Consider the following 15673-nt stretch of genomic DNA (forward strand, 5'->3'; position numbering starts at 1 on the left):
GCCCATCCCTTCGGAAGAGACTCCCCCTTCCCCAAAAGGTTCCCCAGTTCCTAACAAAACTGAATCCCTCTTCCTTGCACCATCGTCTCATCCACGCATTGAGACTCCGGAGCTCTGCCTGCCTCTGGTGACCTGCGCGTGGAACAGGGAGCATTTCAGAGTATGCTACCCTGGAGGTTCTGGATTTAATCTTTCTACCTAAGAGCCTAAATTTGGCTTCCAGAACCTCCCTCCCACATTTTCCTATGTCGTTGGTGCCCACGTGTACCACGACAGCCGGCTCCTCCCCAGCACTGTCTTTTCAATGACCATCCAAACTTCAAGAATACAACTGCACTCCTTAATAGAGAAAATAGATTTTCAACAGACCAAAGCTTAGAATATAAATAGTCTTCCTCACTGCTTTCCTTGACAAAATACCATGTAGTATGTCTTAGGTGAATTTCAAATTGTCCTGACTCAATTTCATGTAGTCCCAACAAAGACCTTTGTCATCGGGCTTCATCAGGGGCTATTATTATTTGTAAGAGCAATTGCTTGTGAGCATGTAGCTGTATTTGAATTATAAGAATCTTCCAACATACATCATGAACTCAATGCTATATTGTCCATCTGTAAAGGATCCCAAAAATTTGATATGAAAACGTTTTTTCACACTTGCATAAAATACATAATATATCAATGAAACTCACCAGACTTTAAACAGTAACATTTAGACGGTAGTATTGTCCATTATTTCAACTGAAGTTTCTATAACAGCACGCTTCCAAAATCCACTATCAAGAAAACAAAAATTGTGAATTAGTAATATCCCATGGAATAATCATTCTAAATTGCTATAAAGATTTATACTTATCAGTTTAAGCAATAATACCCCAAACATAGTGCTGCTGCTATATCGTACCTTCTGAACCCAGAGAAAACTCCATATTAAAGTCACATCCGGAACGAAGCTGCAAACTCCCTTTAAAATGTGGCCATTAAATGTTGGAAACTTTATTATGCTAATGAACAACTTCAAAGAAAAAGCTCACTAGTAAAACATTTCCCATTTGATGGCCTTATTCAAACCTTTAGGTTGGGCAGTTTCCCATTTAAAGATATGAAATTGCTTCTCCGTTGGAGTTGTAGGGATATATTCCTGCCTCTACTCTATGGCATATGTTAAATCACAAAGAATTCTAATTTGGCGATAGAATATAGAAACATAGAAACATAGAAATGACGGCAGAAGAAGACCAAATGGCCCATCTAGTCTGCCCAGCAAGCTTCACACATATTTTCTCTCATACTTATCTGTTTCTCTTAGCTCTTGGTTCTATTTCCCTTCCATCCCCACCTTTAATGTAGAGAGCAGTGATGGAGCTGCATCCAAGTGAAATATCTAGCTTGATTAGTTTGGGGTAGTAGCCGCCGCAATAAGCAAGCTGCACCCATGCTTATTTGTTTTACCCAGACTATGTTATTAGCCCTTATTGGTTGTTTTTCTTCTCCCCTGCCGTTGAAGCAGGGAGCTATGCTGGATATGCGTGACGTATAAGTCTTCTCCCATGCCGTTGAAGCAGAGAGCCATGCTGGATGTGCATCGAAAGTGAAGTATCAGGCACATTTGGTTTGGGGTAGTAACCGCCGTAACAAGCCAGCTACTCCCCGCTTTGTGAGTGCGAACCCTCTTTTCTTCTCCCCTGCCGTTGAATCAGAGAACTATGCTGTATATGCATTGAAAGTGAAGTATCAGGCTTATTTGATTTGGGGTAGTAACCGCCGTAACAAGCCAGCTACTCCCCTCTTTGTGAGTGTGAATCCTTTTTTCCACATTTCCTCTTGCTGTTGAAGCTTAGAGCTTAGAATGATTGTATTGAAGCCAATGTCGGACCATTGTAATGTGGACTTGATAAGCCAGCATGGATTTAGCAAAGGAAAGGGTGAGTGAGTTGATAAAGTGTTTCTGGATTTGACTGACAACTAAGGAAATTAAAAAGACATGGCATAGCAGGAAATGTCAATTTTCCCAGAGGAGAGAGGTAAATAGTCTGTTCATTCTGTCAGTCAAAGTCTGCATTCTATCACCTTTAGCTTCTGAATGCAATATTGCAATAGTCTAACACAAGGCTGTGGTACCTCCAGCTCATTGCATAATTTAACTCAGCTTATGCTTTCATTCCCGCTGGGTGCTTTCACTCACACTCACTTCTGGATGCAACTGACTGATGTGGAAGCTTCCAACTGGAGGTTCTCACATAATTGATCAGCCACATCATTAGATAGGGACCCACCCTTGCTACATCGAAGGAGGACGACTCCCTTCTCTGGCCACATCATCGAAAAAAAAAAGTTCCCCACCCTAGTTTAGAGTGTATCTAATGTGGAAGCATGATTTTTCTCAATCTGTTCCTTTTCAAAATATACACTAGATATGACTTCCTATATCTGTGCCTCTCTGAAGAAATGCACATCCAAGAGTCAAGACAAGCAAGCTCTCCCTGAAAATACCCTGGCTCAGTTGTACCACTGTTTTCCCTCCACACCCCCCTGCTCCTTTTCCCTTTCTCCTCTCCCTTCCCGCTCCCTCCCTCTTTTCCTCCCCCCTGCACCAGCATTTATCTGTACATACGTGCACTTGCCTCCTTCATACTGTAAATAAGTTCTATATGCTAAGTTCTTAAGTGCACATGCCCCCTTAGCATTGTATATATTTCACTTGCATATCTAACCCTAGCATGAATGCAAAAGTTGTAACTCTGCTCGTTGACTCTCTTCACCTGTACTTTTATATATTATCCAGTTAGCCCCCTTCCCCGTTCATTGTAATTTCCTTTCTTAATTACTTGTAAACCGACATGATGTGTCCTACGAATGCCGGTATAGAAAAATGTTAAATAAATAAATAAATAAATAAATAAATAAGACATAGTAGGTGCACATACGTTTCCTATTTCTGCTCCTAAATTGTTGAATATTGAGTCATGCATTTGTTTTTGTGCTGTTGATGAAGTTTTCAAAGTTGCTAAATAAAGATGTCTGACATACAGCACTCTCTAAACTTCATGTATTACTCAGAAAGAAGACAGCAATAATTTTGTAAGTGATATTGCAGAAGGATAATTGGGAGAGGGTTGGTTTTTTTTGCAGATGATACCAAAAAGGCAGACATCCAAGAAGGTGTGGAAAATATAAGGAGGGATCTGGCAAAGCTTGAGGAATGATCAAAAGTCTGGAATTAAGATTTAACGTTAAAACAAATTCAGAATCGGAATCCAAGATGGTGACAGAGCATTCCTGCATGGTGCACTCCTACTTCTGTTTGTTCCTATAATTACCTTCATGATGCCTCATACCAGTTGTAAATGAAAGGCCAAGGAGAGGGTTGTCTCTGCTGACCTCCTGGAGTACTTCTATGTTGGCCCGATGGATGCACATGTGCTTGGGGTAACTTCAAAGGTATCGGGAGAGGAGTCGCTGGAAGCAGTACTCACTCTCTCTCCTGCCTCCCCGCCTGAGAGAATGGCCCTTGCTAATCCAGCAAAGGCTCAAGACCAGACCCCGCAATTGGAACTGGCACATGGCGATGACGCCGAAGCCACCGAGATCCAGGCAGAGACCGCGGTGTCTCAAGAAGTAGCCTCCAAAACCAGTTTGTTGTTCTCCAGCAGTGCAGGGGTTATTCTTACCGAAAGAAGCCAGTAGCAGCCTGAAGAGGGACATGCTCAGTCAGGGGGCTCTTACGCTGCTAAGAGTACTCCAATGGTAAGACCAGTTTCCTTCACTTTGGAATCAATCTGGGAAGCAAGTGAGAGTTTAAATTCTAATATCACTGCACAGTTGAACCATTTGGTTCTTAAATGTTCTGACTTGGACACTAGTGTGCAGACTTTGTAAATGGTTAATGTAAATTGAGGGCTACAAATGGATATACTGAAGCAAGGAGTAGTTAGTATTAAGCTCCTGCAAGAAGCTTAAATGAAAGAAAATCAAATGCTTTCCAACAGAGTGGAAAATCTGGAGAACCTTGTTAGAAGCAGAAAATTACGATCTATTATTTTCCACCAAATTCCTCTTACTTCCGCTAAGGGAATGTGGAAAAGATACTTAATGGAGGTCTTGAAAGTCCTAGAACAAGCTTTATTATGGAACCTAGCACTTTGGGTATTTCTGCAGTTTTCGAGACCTCTTGATGTGCGTGGCTAGACCTGCATTACTATGGTTGTCTCCTTTGTGCTGGAACCGGACAGAGACTGGACGCTTAGATTGTTTTTAAGGCATTGGTCTGAAACTTTTCTTCAATTTAAAGTTAGAGTGTTTTCAGACAAACTCAGAAAAGGAGGAAGCAGTTCCTTATAATGAGGCCTAGGGTGTTATAATCAGGGTGGTCTTTTTCTTTTGTGATATCCATATAAATGTTATAAAGTATAGAGATAGTTCGTATATTTTTTCAACTGTCCCAGCTTTCTCTTTTTCTTAGCAACCAGACCCCTGCTGAAGAAATGTCTCCTACATCGACAGCTGTTTGACTTCATAGTTAGCAAGAATTACGCTATTATAATAGACATGGTTCCTTGAAAGCTTTTTTCATTGTTAATTATTTGGAGTTTTCATTTTGAAACTCTAAAAATTGCCTGGAACAGTGTCTGGATTCCTATTGTCTGAGGACTTTGATTTATTATGACGTTAATATTTTCTTCATTTAAATGTCTCTCATTTGTGTTCTCATGTCTATTCTGATTTCCTTTTCAAGTGAATTCTTGAAAAATTGTTTATTAAAAATGCATAAATAAAAAATTAAAAATTTTTTTTTTCTAAATCATGAATTTGGGCTGCAATAACCCAAGGAAATGGTACAGTATAAGAGGGGAAATTCTTCTATGCATAAAGCAAGACTGGGATCTGAAGGTGATCGTATCTGATGATCACAAGGTGGCCAAACAGTTTGAATAATGCAACAGCAAAAGCCAGACAGATGCTTGGGTGCATAGGGAGAGAAATGGTCCTGTATAAGTTCCTTGTGAGACCTCACTTGGAATACTGTGCACAATATTGGAGACTGCACCATCAAAAGGATATAAACCAGATGGACATGGTCCAGAGGTTGGCTACTAAAACGGTCAGTGGGCTTTGTTAAAAAGCATATGGGGACAGATTTAATGATCTAAACAATTATATCTTAGAGGACAAGCAAGATACAGGAGATATGATAGAGACATTTAAATTCCTCCAAGAGATTAATGCACAAGAGGTGGACCTCCTTCAAGAGAAAGGAGACTCTAGAACAAGGGGGTCACGATATGGGGTTGAAAGGGGATGAACTCAGGAGTAATATGAGGAAGTATTCATTTATAGAAAAGGAGGTAGATGCATGGAACAGCCTCCCACTGGAGGTGGTGGAGACAAGGACAGTATCTGAATTCAAGAAAGCATGGAATAAATACAGGGGATCTCTGAAGGAGTGGTAGAGATTGTACAGTTGAGCAGTTGTTTGGATGGGCAGAACAGATAGGCCGTATAGTCTTTTTGTACCATTATATTCCTATGTTTCTATGTATTAAAATATCAAGACCAAATAATTATTATATATTCATGTTTCTTTTGCTATAACAACAACACTCGACATACCTTATCTGTAAAACACACATTTAGAAAATGAATAATAATATGTTATATCAGAGAGTGCTATGCTTGTAATCTCTGCATCTCTTTGGCATCAAAAAGTACAAGAATACAGCATAAAAACAGCCCATTACCCACATTATGAGTTTTACATAAAACTCATACATTCCTAGATGAGTTCTTACTGCCCTGATATCAACTGAAATATCCTTTATAATTTGGGACAACCAGAGTAGCTTCATTTTATTAAACTAAGTAGACTGCTTTTTTATTGGAAATTCCAAAATCATTTGTCTTCAGACATTTTTTCTCTCTTAATATTTCATCAAATTTCTTGTTCCTCTTCAATGGATACTAACTTCATTCAATTCTCATGGTGGTCATATGTGCCAGCAGAGGGGTCACAGAGACAGCCAACTGTTCTCAATGCAGAGCTGTATTAAAGTTATGAGGCCCTACTACTGTACTGCCTTTCGAATTTGAAACACCCTCAACTATTACCCTTTCTCCACTTTAATCTAGCCCTGCCTAAATGGATCACTCAAGTGAGGTCAGTATTTTTCTGGACATCATTATCACTGTCAGGACGAAATTGGCAACAAGAAATTATTACAATGGTCCTGGGCTTCTCTCTGCCATGAGACTCCAAAAGCCATATCTGTCAAATAAAGTAGCTACTACTGACATCAAGAATTGTGATTCCACTAGAACCATTATTAAAGTAGCTATGAAGAGATGTGCAGAGTACAGAGAAGGTCCCCAGAGCAACAGCAGATGGCAATAAAATGCTTTACCTTCCATTTGCAGGATCACAAAAGGTTTCCAACTATTGTTTCTTCAATCATCCACACTAGTAAACTCTGCTAGTGTTGCCCTGCAGGGGCGACTCAAGGCAATCTGCTGCCTGAGGCGAGGGATGAGATGACACAAGGTACAACGTAGGTCAAATCAAAACGAGAGCCAAGTGGGGAGGGGAGGGAGCTCCCATGAAGTCTGGCCCTTCCAGTTATTTAAAATAAAGGGGGGACACTAAGGGTGGGAATTCGTTTACAATGAAATAGGAATTGCCAACAATATTTTGTATTTCATTGCATTTTGGGAATTTAAAAAACCCAAAAGGAAAAACCACAACATTTCATGTGTTTTTTCCTATCATTTTTTGAGGGGTTTTAAAAAAAAGCACCTTAAAAAAACCAAAACAGAACCCACCCCAATTCTTCCCATTAATTAAAATATGGAGCCCCCCCCCCTCCCGACCCCCAGGACTCACCAAAAATCCCTGGGGGTCTAGCAGGGGACCCGGGAGCAACCTCCTGCTCCCAGGCCTGTGGCTGCCATTAGTCAAAATGGCGCCGGCTGCCCTTTGCCTCTGTCACATGGCAGCCGCTGGCCTGGGAGCAGGAGGTCGCTCCCAGGTCCCACACAAGACCCCCAGGGATTTTTGGTGAGTCCTGGGGGGGGGGGGGGGTCCCATATTTAATAACTGGGAAGGGTTGGGGCAGGTTCTGGGGTTTATTAAAAAAAAAAAAGAAAGGCGGGAAACAATTTTTTAAAAAACGATCTGGGGTGGACCCGAAATGTCCCACTCCCAGACTGAAAATGAAAGCCTGACAAAGGTTTTATAGGGTACAACCCCTAGGGGAGACAGAGATCGGGGACCCAGAGGAGGGTCAGATAGAGTGTCAGTGATAATATTTCTAGGAAGCTGGCAATCTTGCCACACTCCCAGCAACCCTACCACCTGCTTACCACCTTCCCCCCAGCATCTGCGCCCTGGTGATGAGGGAAATGGGAGATGGCATAATCTCTCAGGGTCGGTGCACAAGGTATTAGGTGTCCTAGGCAAGTCTTATAGTCTAGCTGGCTAGCCCAACTCACACACAATTAATAATTATGCATTTATTTATTTTAACATTTCATATTAACTGCTTCTCTGGCCCAAAAAGGGAATCTTACATGAAAAAGGACATTCAAAGTACAGTCATCTCAGGTAAAAATATCATTTACAACATGTACATTATATTTACACGCACTTCTGTGATGCCAACCACAAAACCCTGCAAAAAGGATTCTGGGAACCCATATGGTATTAGGCCTATTGTAAAGCAAGTTGGATGCAGACTTGGCCCTCAGAAAGTTAAGAGTAAATTTGTTTATTTATTTATTTATTTATTTGAAAAGTTTTATATACCGTTATTCGGAAAAGCCATCATAACGGTTTACATAGTGCAAACATATCCAAGGAGATTTGAAACAGGATTACCATTACAATCTGGTAAACCTACTATACTGAAAAAGAACTAACTTCCAGCATGCAAACCCTACCTATGAAAAGGCAAAACTGCAAATATTACACCAGGCCCTAAAACACCAATATACCTCCCATTCCAAAAACAGAAGTCAGGCTGCTAAGAGCTGTACACAGAAACCATAGGCTAGCAGAATACCTCACCTCAGTCACACATGTAGAACACAGACAGATCCTCATCAAATATAGAATAAAGTGACCAGAAAATAGAAATAGAAATATGCAGACAAAAACTGAACTGGAAATTGCAACAAACCAGATTCTGTACGCAGTGCAACTATGCAAAAACATCACCATTCCTTAAAATAATAAAATCGAGAAATATAAAACACCAATCATAATAGTAAAACCATACTAATATAAAGAATATTTCAAATCAATTGATGAGTAGTACATCCAATAATGAAAGAAAAAATATTTATGAATATAATTTCCCAAAATCAATAAAATATTTCAAAACTGCAGACCCAACAAATAACACCCAATAATTAAAACTAATGAAGAATTTTAAAAAATTCTCTGCTCTCCATTCCTGGGAAATTTTGATTTCCAGATGGCCCAAGATTGTCGTGTAAAGGTTGTTACTCACCAACTTCCTTCTTTCTTTCTCTCTCTCTCAAACACACACACACATACATACATATACATGGTCAGTCACAGAACCATGCTCTATCTCTCATATACACATGCTCAATCACAGGAACATGACCTCTCTTATACACACATGCTCAATCACAGGAACATGCTCTCGCTCACACACACGTTGAATCACAGGAGCATGTTTTCTCTCACACCCACTCACATACACTCGCTCGTAAGAACATGCTCTCTCTTACATACACATGTTCTCTCCTCCTTACCCAAACACACCCTCTCTCTATCGCACACACCCAAGCTCTCAAGCACATACTCTTTCCCTTTCTCATACACACACACATACATGCTCACACACAAACACATCTGCTTTCTCTCTCACACACACAGGCTCTCTCTCCCTTACACACACACCTACATATACACGGTCAGTCACAAAACCATTCTCTCTCTCTCATATACACACGCTCAATCACAGGAACATGACCTCTCTTATACACACATGCTCAATCACAGGAACATGCTCTCACTCACACACACATGCTGAATCACAGGAGCATGTTTTCTCTCACATACACTCACTCAAAAGAACATGCTCTCTCTTATACACACGTTCTTTCCTCCTTACTCAAACTCGCCCTCTCTCTCTGTCCTTTGCACACACCCAAGCTCTCAAGCACATACTTTTTCCCTTTTTCATACACACACACACACATGCTCACACACACAGTTTTTCTCTCACACACATACATGCTCACACATAGACACATCTTCTTTCTCTCTCACACACACAGGCTCTCACTCTCACATACACATGCACCCCTCTCTCTCTCACACACTCCCACAGGTGCTCTCTCACACACTCATACACACAAACATTCTCTCAGGGCCTCCTCTCTCTTTCTGACCCATTCTTTGGGACCCCACCAGGCTCTGCGCCTTCTCGGGCTATGGTGCGATGGGGTCTGCTGCAGCCCCATTGGGCCTCCAGGTAATTATATTTTCATACTATGGAGACAACACAAGCACATCTGTTTCATCCATATTCATTGTGGATATCCTGAAAACCAGACTAGCCAGGGGTTACTCAAGGACTGGGTGGAAAACCACTAATTCATGCAACATATTAAAGCAAAGGCGTCAAACTGCATTCGTCAAGGGCCACAAACTGGCCCGGTCTTCAGGAAGTCTATAAGGACTGTGCACAAGATATATTTGCATTCAACTGAGGCAGTGCACTGTGGCCCTTGAGGATCGCAGTGTGACACTTCTGTACTAAAGAAAATGCTCAGGTGTGATGCTTCTTCCGAAACCATGGAAAATCGCAACACTGTCTTACGCTTCTGCCCTCCGTTCTCTTTAATGTTAATCAGAATTTTGCTGAGCTCAGAGCCCTTCCTTTCATCATCATACAATTCTTAAGAAAAGTTGGTCGTGCACATTGTACAAATGGCTAAATTACATTAACACACAACTAATGTTATTCCCTCATTACGTAAACTGCCAAAAGTATCGTATTCCATCTCGCTGCCAGACCGTGAGCATCGTAATGTAATAGTGGGCTCTAGGGTCAACAGGATGGCCTGCCAAAAGTAAATGAGTGTGACTGGGCAGTCAAGATGTCTTCAGGCATTTCCGATAGCACTTGGACCCTAGACACTTTTTTTTTTTTTTTTTTTTTACTAGAGTTAAAGAAATTAAGATTCACCTATTCTAATTCACGTTACAAAGTTAATGACCCAATTAGCTTTAATTAATAACTTAGCCTGTCTGAACAAGCCCAGGCACAAAGTGCAACGACTCTCCAAACCAACTTCCAGGAAAGAAGCCCGAGGCATTTATCAGCACCAAAACTAAAACGTATTCTCTAGGCGCAACCACGGAATGGTTTTCCCTACCTCCTGTTACATTTGGCAGTCACTGTTTACATACTGTTAGCCTTAAATACTCCCCAGTTATCGCCAGCACAACCTACAGGTACAAGATGCCCTCTTCAGGGGTAAGATTTAGAAGCACATTTAGTCTCTCTTGGTTAAGATTTTTAATCAGATATGATATAAAGTTCAGGACACTTGACTAGTGTGTCCTTTTTGAAGAAAAAGACACACGGAGTAATGTTAAAGGGTAGCTCAGACGCATTTCATTCTGAACAGTAGCAATACACCACGATATTGTACACAGAAAGGCAGATAACATCAGCATGCTGCAAGTGACTGTGTGAACAAATGCACAATGACTTTTGCTACGAAGATGAATGCTAGAGAATCCCAAATGTGTTCCTGTTAATCAATCAGTAATCCATATCCTGCAGCTGTAAATAGAAAAAGACTTTCTAAAATAAAAAAAAAAAACAGTTAACAAGTAAACCTGACTTGCTTTTAATAGGACATGTGCAATGCCATTGTTGTGTTATACAAAACTGAGGGGAGCTTGAAGAAATAATTCCTGGCTAGGGCCTCCCCTATAAGGACCACAAAAGGAGAATACTGCATTGAAATAGAGCAATGAATATTTCAAAGGTCCATGAAAACATGGCAAAAAAGCAGAGAAAATCAAAGTGGAGCTGCTCCTTGTATTCAATCATTATGTATCAGCAGTAAACCTTGTTGGCCAACTCTCAAGATGGCAGATGGCCAATGAAAGGTTCATTGGTGTTTCCCATCTGCCACATAATTCTTTTTTTGTGCCCTCAGAGCATGTTGCCTGTTGTATGAAAGCATTTGTGGATTTTAATTCACACTATTTACTGAATTACAATCCTAGATGTCAACAAACTAATTTGATTATACAGTGCAGTACTTTTTAATTTTTTTGTTAATAAACACAACCATATGTACATTCTAAAAGCAACATTTCCAGTTATGCCATACAAAGCCACTACTGTATTCTCCAATAACATATGTAAATTGCTATTAATCTGAAAGGAAAGAATTTAATACCTCTGTAATAAATTGTTGAAGTTTAGCTGCTATATAAGATATCCACACAAAGAGCTGTTAAGTTCAATTTCACCTGTATTGTTGGACCATTAGATGATCAAGGGGTTAAAGGGGCACTCAGAGAAGCTAAGGCCATTGGGGAAAGACTAAATGAATTCTTTGCTTTGGTGTTTACTAATGAGGATGTTGGAGAGATACCCGTTCCAAAAACAGTTTTCAAGGGTGATAATTCAGATGAATTAAACCAAATCATGGTGAACCTGGAAGTAGTAGTGGGGCAGACTTACAAACTGAACAAAGGTAAATTGCCCAGACCAGATGGTATACACACCAGGATTTGAAAGGGAGGAGGAATAGCCTAGTGGTTAGAGCAGTGGACTATAAACCAGGAGACCAGGCTTTGAGTCCTGCTGTTGCTCCTTGTGACCTTGGGCAAGTCACTTTACCCTCCATTGCCTCAGGTACAAACTTAGATTGTAAGCCCTCTAGGGTTAGAAAAATACCTACAGTACCTGAATGTAACCTGGTGTGATATCTCAATTGAGATCAAATGTCAGTATATAAAAATATGAATTAAATAAGAATGAAATTTCAGATCTATTACTAATAATTTGCAACCTATCATTAAACTTGTTCATTGCACTTGAGGATTGGATGGCCAATATAACCCTGATATTTAAAAAGGGCTCAAGGGGTGATCCAGGAAACTATAGACTGATGAGCCTGACTAGTGTGGGGGAAAATAGTGGAAACTATTCTAAAGAACAAAATCACAGAGGGGTACATTTTAAAAAACAGCATGCATGCATACTTTTGTTCACACACCAGGCGCAAACAAAGTACACCGGATTTTATAAGATACGGGGTCGGCGCACGCAAGGGGGTGCACATTTGTGCAACTTGCGCGCACCGAGCCCTGCGCGAGCTGCCCATTCCCTCCGAGGCCGCTCCAAAATCGGAGCAGCCTCGGAGGGAACTTTCCTTCCACCTTCCCCCACCTTCCCCTCCCTTCCCCTATCTAACCCACCCCCCAGCCCTACCTAAATCCCCTTACTAACCTTTATCCGTGAAGCTACGCCTGCCTCCGGGCAGTCGTAACTTACCCGCGCCGGCTGTCTGCTGTCGCGGCAGGCCCCGACACAGGCCGCTGTGTCGGGGCACTCGGCCATGCCCCCAGACCGCCCCCATGCCCCCGAACATGCCCCCAAGCCAACACCATGCCCCCTGGCCACGCCCCCGACCACCCCTTTTTGCAAACTCCGGGACTTACGCGCGTCCTGGGGCTTGCGCGCGCCGCCAAGCCTATGCAAAATAGGCTCGGGGCGCACAGGGGGTGGGTGGGGTTTAAGGGTTACGCGCATAACTTATGCACGTAACCCTTTTAAAATCCGGCCCAGAAAATATAGATAGAGATGGTTTAATGGAACAAGCTAGCATGGATTTACACAAGAGAAGTCTTGCCTCACCATTCTACATTTTTTGAAGAGGTTAATAAACATATTGATAAAGGTGAGTCTGCAGATTTAGTGAATTTGGATTTTCGGAACACATCTGACAAAGTCATGGGATAGAAGGCAATAGCCTTTTGTGGACTGCAAACTGGTTGAAAGATAGCAGAGTAGGACTAAATGGTCATTTTTCTCAGTGGAGAAGAGTAAACAGGTGCTTTTTAAAATATTTAAATATGATCTGGAAAAGGGAGCGACGAGTGAGGAGATCAAATTTGCAGATGACACAAAATTATTCAGAGTTGTTAAATCACAAGCAGATAAATTGCAGGAGAACTTTTCAAGACTGGGCATCCAAATGGCAGATGAAATTTAACGTGGACAAGAGCAAGGTGATGCACATAGGGAAAAGTAACCCATGCTATAGTTACATGATGATTGGTTCCATATTAGGAGTTGGGTTTTTTTTTTTGTTACAGAATTGAAAGTGAACAGTTTTGATAAGGAACGAGGTAAAGCCCAAATTAGATTCTGACATAATAATTACTGCATTAAAAAAAACAAAACCCATGCATTTCAGCTGCAATGGCATGTCCATTGGGATTAAGGATGTGGTAAGAATTGTTTGATCTATTAAATGAAAGTTAGTCTGGGCTTCACACTGTACTTCTTGATGCTATATGATGGCGTTGGCTTGCCAGCAGCATTAAACCCTGGCTGGAGTGTTGCATCTTTCACTGATGCAGAGATTCTTTCTTTGCTATATTCTGGAAAACATTTGTTTTTGATGAAACATAAGTAATGGTAAAAATGAGTTGCCTTTGCCACTTCTCTAGTCTACTTGTTGCTTTTATTTCACCATTCTCCACCTTTCAAGCCAACAAGTGAACAGTTTGGAAAATGTATAAATTATGTAAAATATTAGTGAAAAAATTTGCAAAATGAAAATAACAGTAAATGGCATATAGGATCAGAAAGAAAGAATGATAAAATACTGAGGGGGAGAGAGAAAAAAGGTGACGACAAAGCATAGAACAGAGAGAATGAACTGAACGCAGGGACACAAAAGCGTGTAGAACCTTTCAGCCGAATTTTTAATCAGCCACACGCGTAAAACACGGGAGTTGAATGTGTGGCCGGGCCTTGCGCGCACCGCGCACATTTTCAAAGGGGCCCGTTACGCCGGGCTGAAGGAAAGGGACAGTCCGGGGGGGGGGTGGGGAGGGATAGAGGCGGCCGGTACAGTGGCCATTTGCCACTGTGCTGGGGAAGGGACTGCCGGCATGCGCGAGTTTCTAGTACTGATGTAAGGCCTTGTTCTAAGCAATAAGTGAACATTTCTATCTACTTCACGGGGAACACTTCAGGCCTGCGGAAAGTGTCTGGAAGCAGGAGATCCAAATTCAAATTCAGGACTATAGCCAACAACACTACAGTGTGAGAAGCTGAAACTTTACCTAAGGATTTGCGGTCAGAGATGGTGTGCAGGGGTGACATTTATTTATTTATCTATCTGCAGTTTTTATATACTGACATTTGTTTAGTAACCTCACATCGGTTCACAATTAACAGAAACATTGCAGCTGTGCTAAATATAACCAACATTTGCAACAGTGCTTTACAAATAACTTATTAACGGGGGGGGGAGGAACAGTGGAACAATGAAAGAGAAAAATAAATTAATGGTACAAAGCAAATTGTTATATTGCTGAACTTATAAATCTATAAATAAATAGGACGAATTTTTAATACAAAATTGGGAAAGAGAGGAATTAAGAAAGGGAGAAAGAATTGGGGTAGAAATCTTATATACAAACGATAGGAATAGATGCATTTATGCAGCGTCATGCAAGGATAAGTGGAAGGGGCTGCTTCTCTACCAGCTCACCTCACACCCCTGTACGGGGAATACTGCGTAGCGCCATACAACTGCTCTCACTATCCAGAGTGAGCCTGAAGAAGCCACTTTCTGCCAGGAAAGCATTTGCTCCACCCTCTCCGGAACAACAACTATAGCTTTTGTCAATCTGTGTCCTTGTCTTTCTTGGTATGAGTGTTGAAATGTGTGCTTTGTGCTTGTGCAAGTCTGGTATGTGCGAACTTGGTGGATGGCAAAATGAATAGAAGGGAGGGAGAGAGTTTGGATTTCGGAGGGGAATTTAATGTAAACATGCTAAACATGTGGAAGTGCTCGGTGGAGGTAATGTTGGTATGGGGTCCATATAAAAGAAGAAATGTGTACCTGTTTTCTCTCTCTATGGCCTAGATTCATCATTCTGCAATATTTATTTATTTATAGCAGAATGATGAGCCGCGCTAAAACAGGGGGCTGGGGGGTGCGAAATTGCGCAGCCGGCCGCATCGCGGTAGTGCGTTTTCACCCGCCACAGTTGCGGATGGGCCACACAGTTTCGCACCCATAGCGCCACGGGAAAAGGTGTAGTTATTTCCCGCAGTGCTGCTGGCGATATTCTAGTAAACATTTTATCACCCGCGGCGCTGCCGGGGCAGAACCCCGCCCACACTGCTCCCCTTCCCCAAATTTGAGCTGTACCACCGTGATGCTACCGGTGTCGCGTGCGGCAGGGCATTATCGCACACGATAAGGCCACATTGTGGTCTGCTTAATGACCCTGTATATTGGCAATAGCCATACACTGTATAACTTCTATTTTCTACTTTCCTCCCTTCTAGGCACAAAAAGTATTCTAACCTTGTCTGGCATTATACTAAGTAGTTTCTGTTATGTGTACAGTCATAAACCTTTACATTTTAGTATC

Source organism: Rhinatrema bivittatum, chromosome 13 (genome assembly GCF_901001135.1).
Source record: "Rhinatrema bivittatum chromosome 13, aRhiBiv1.1, whole genome shotgun sequence".
NCBI classification, from domain to species: Eukaryota; Metazoa; Chordata; class Amphibia; order Gymnophiona; family Rhinatrematidae; genus Rhinatrema; species Rhinatrema bivittatum.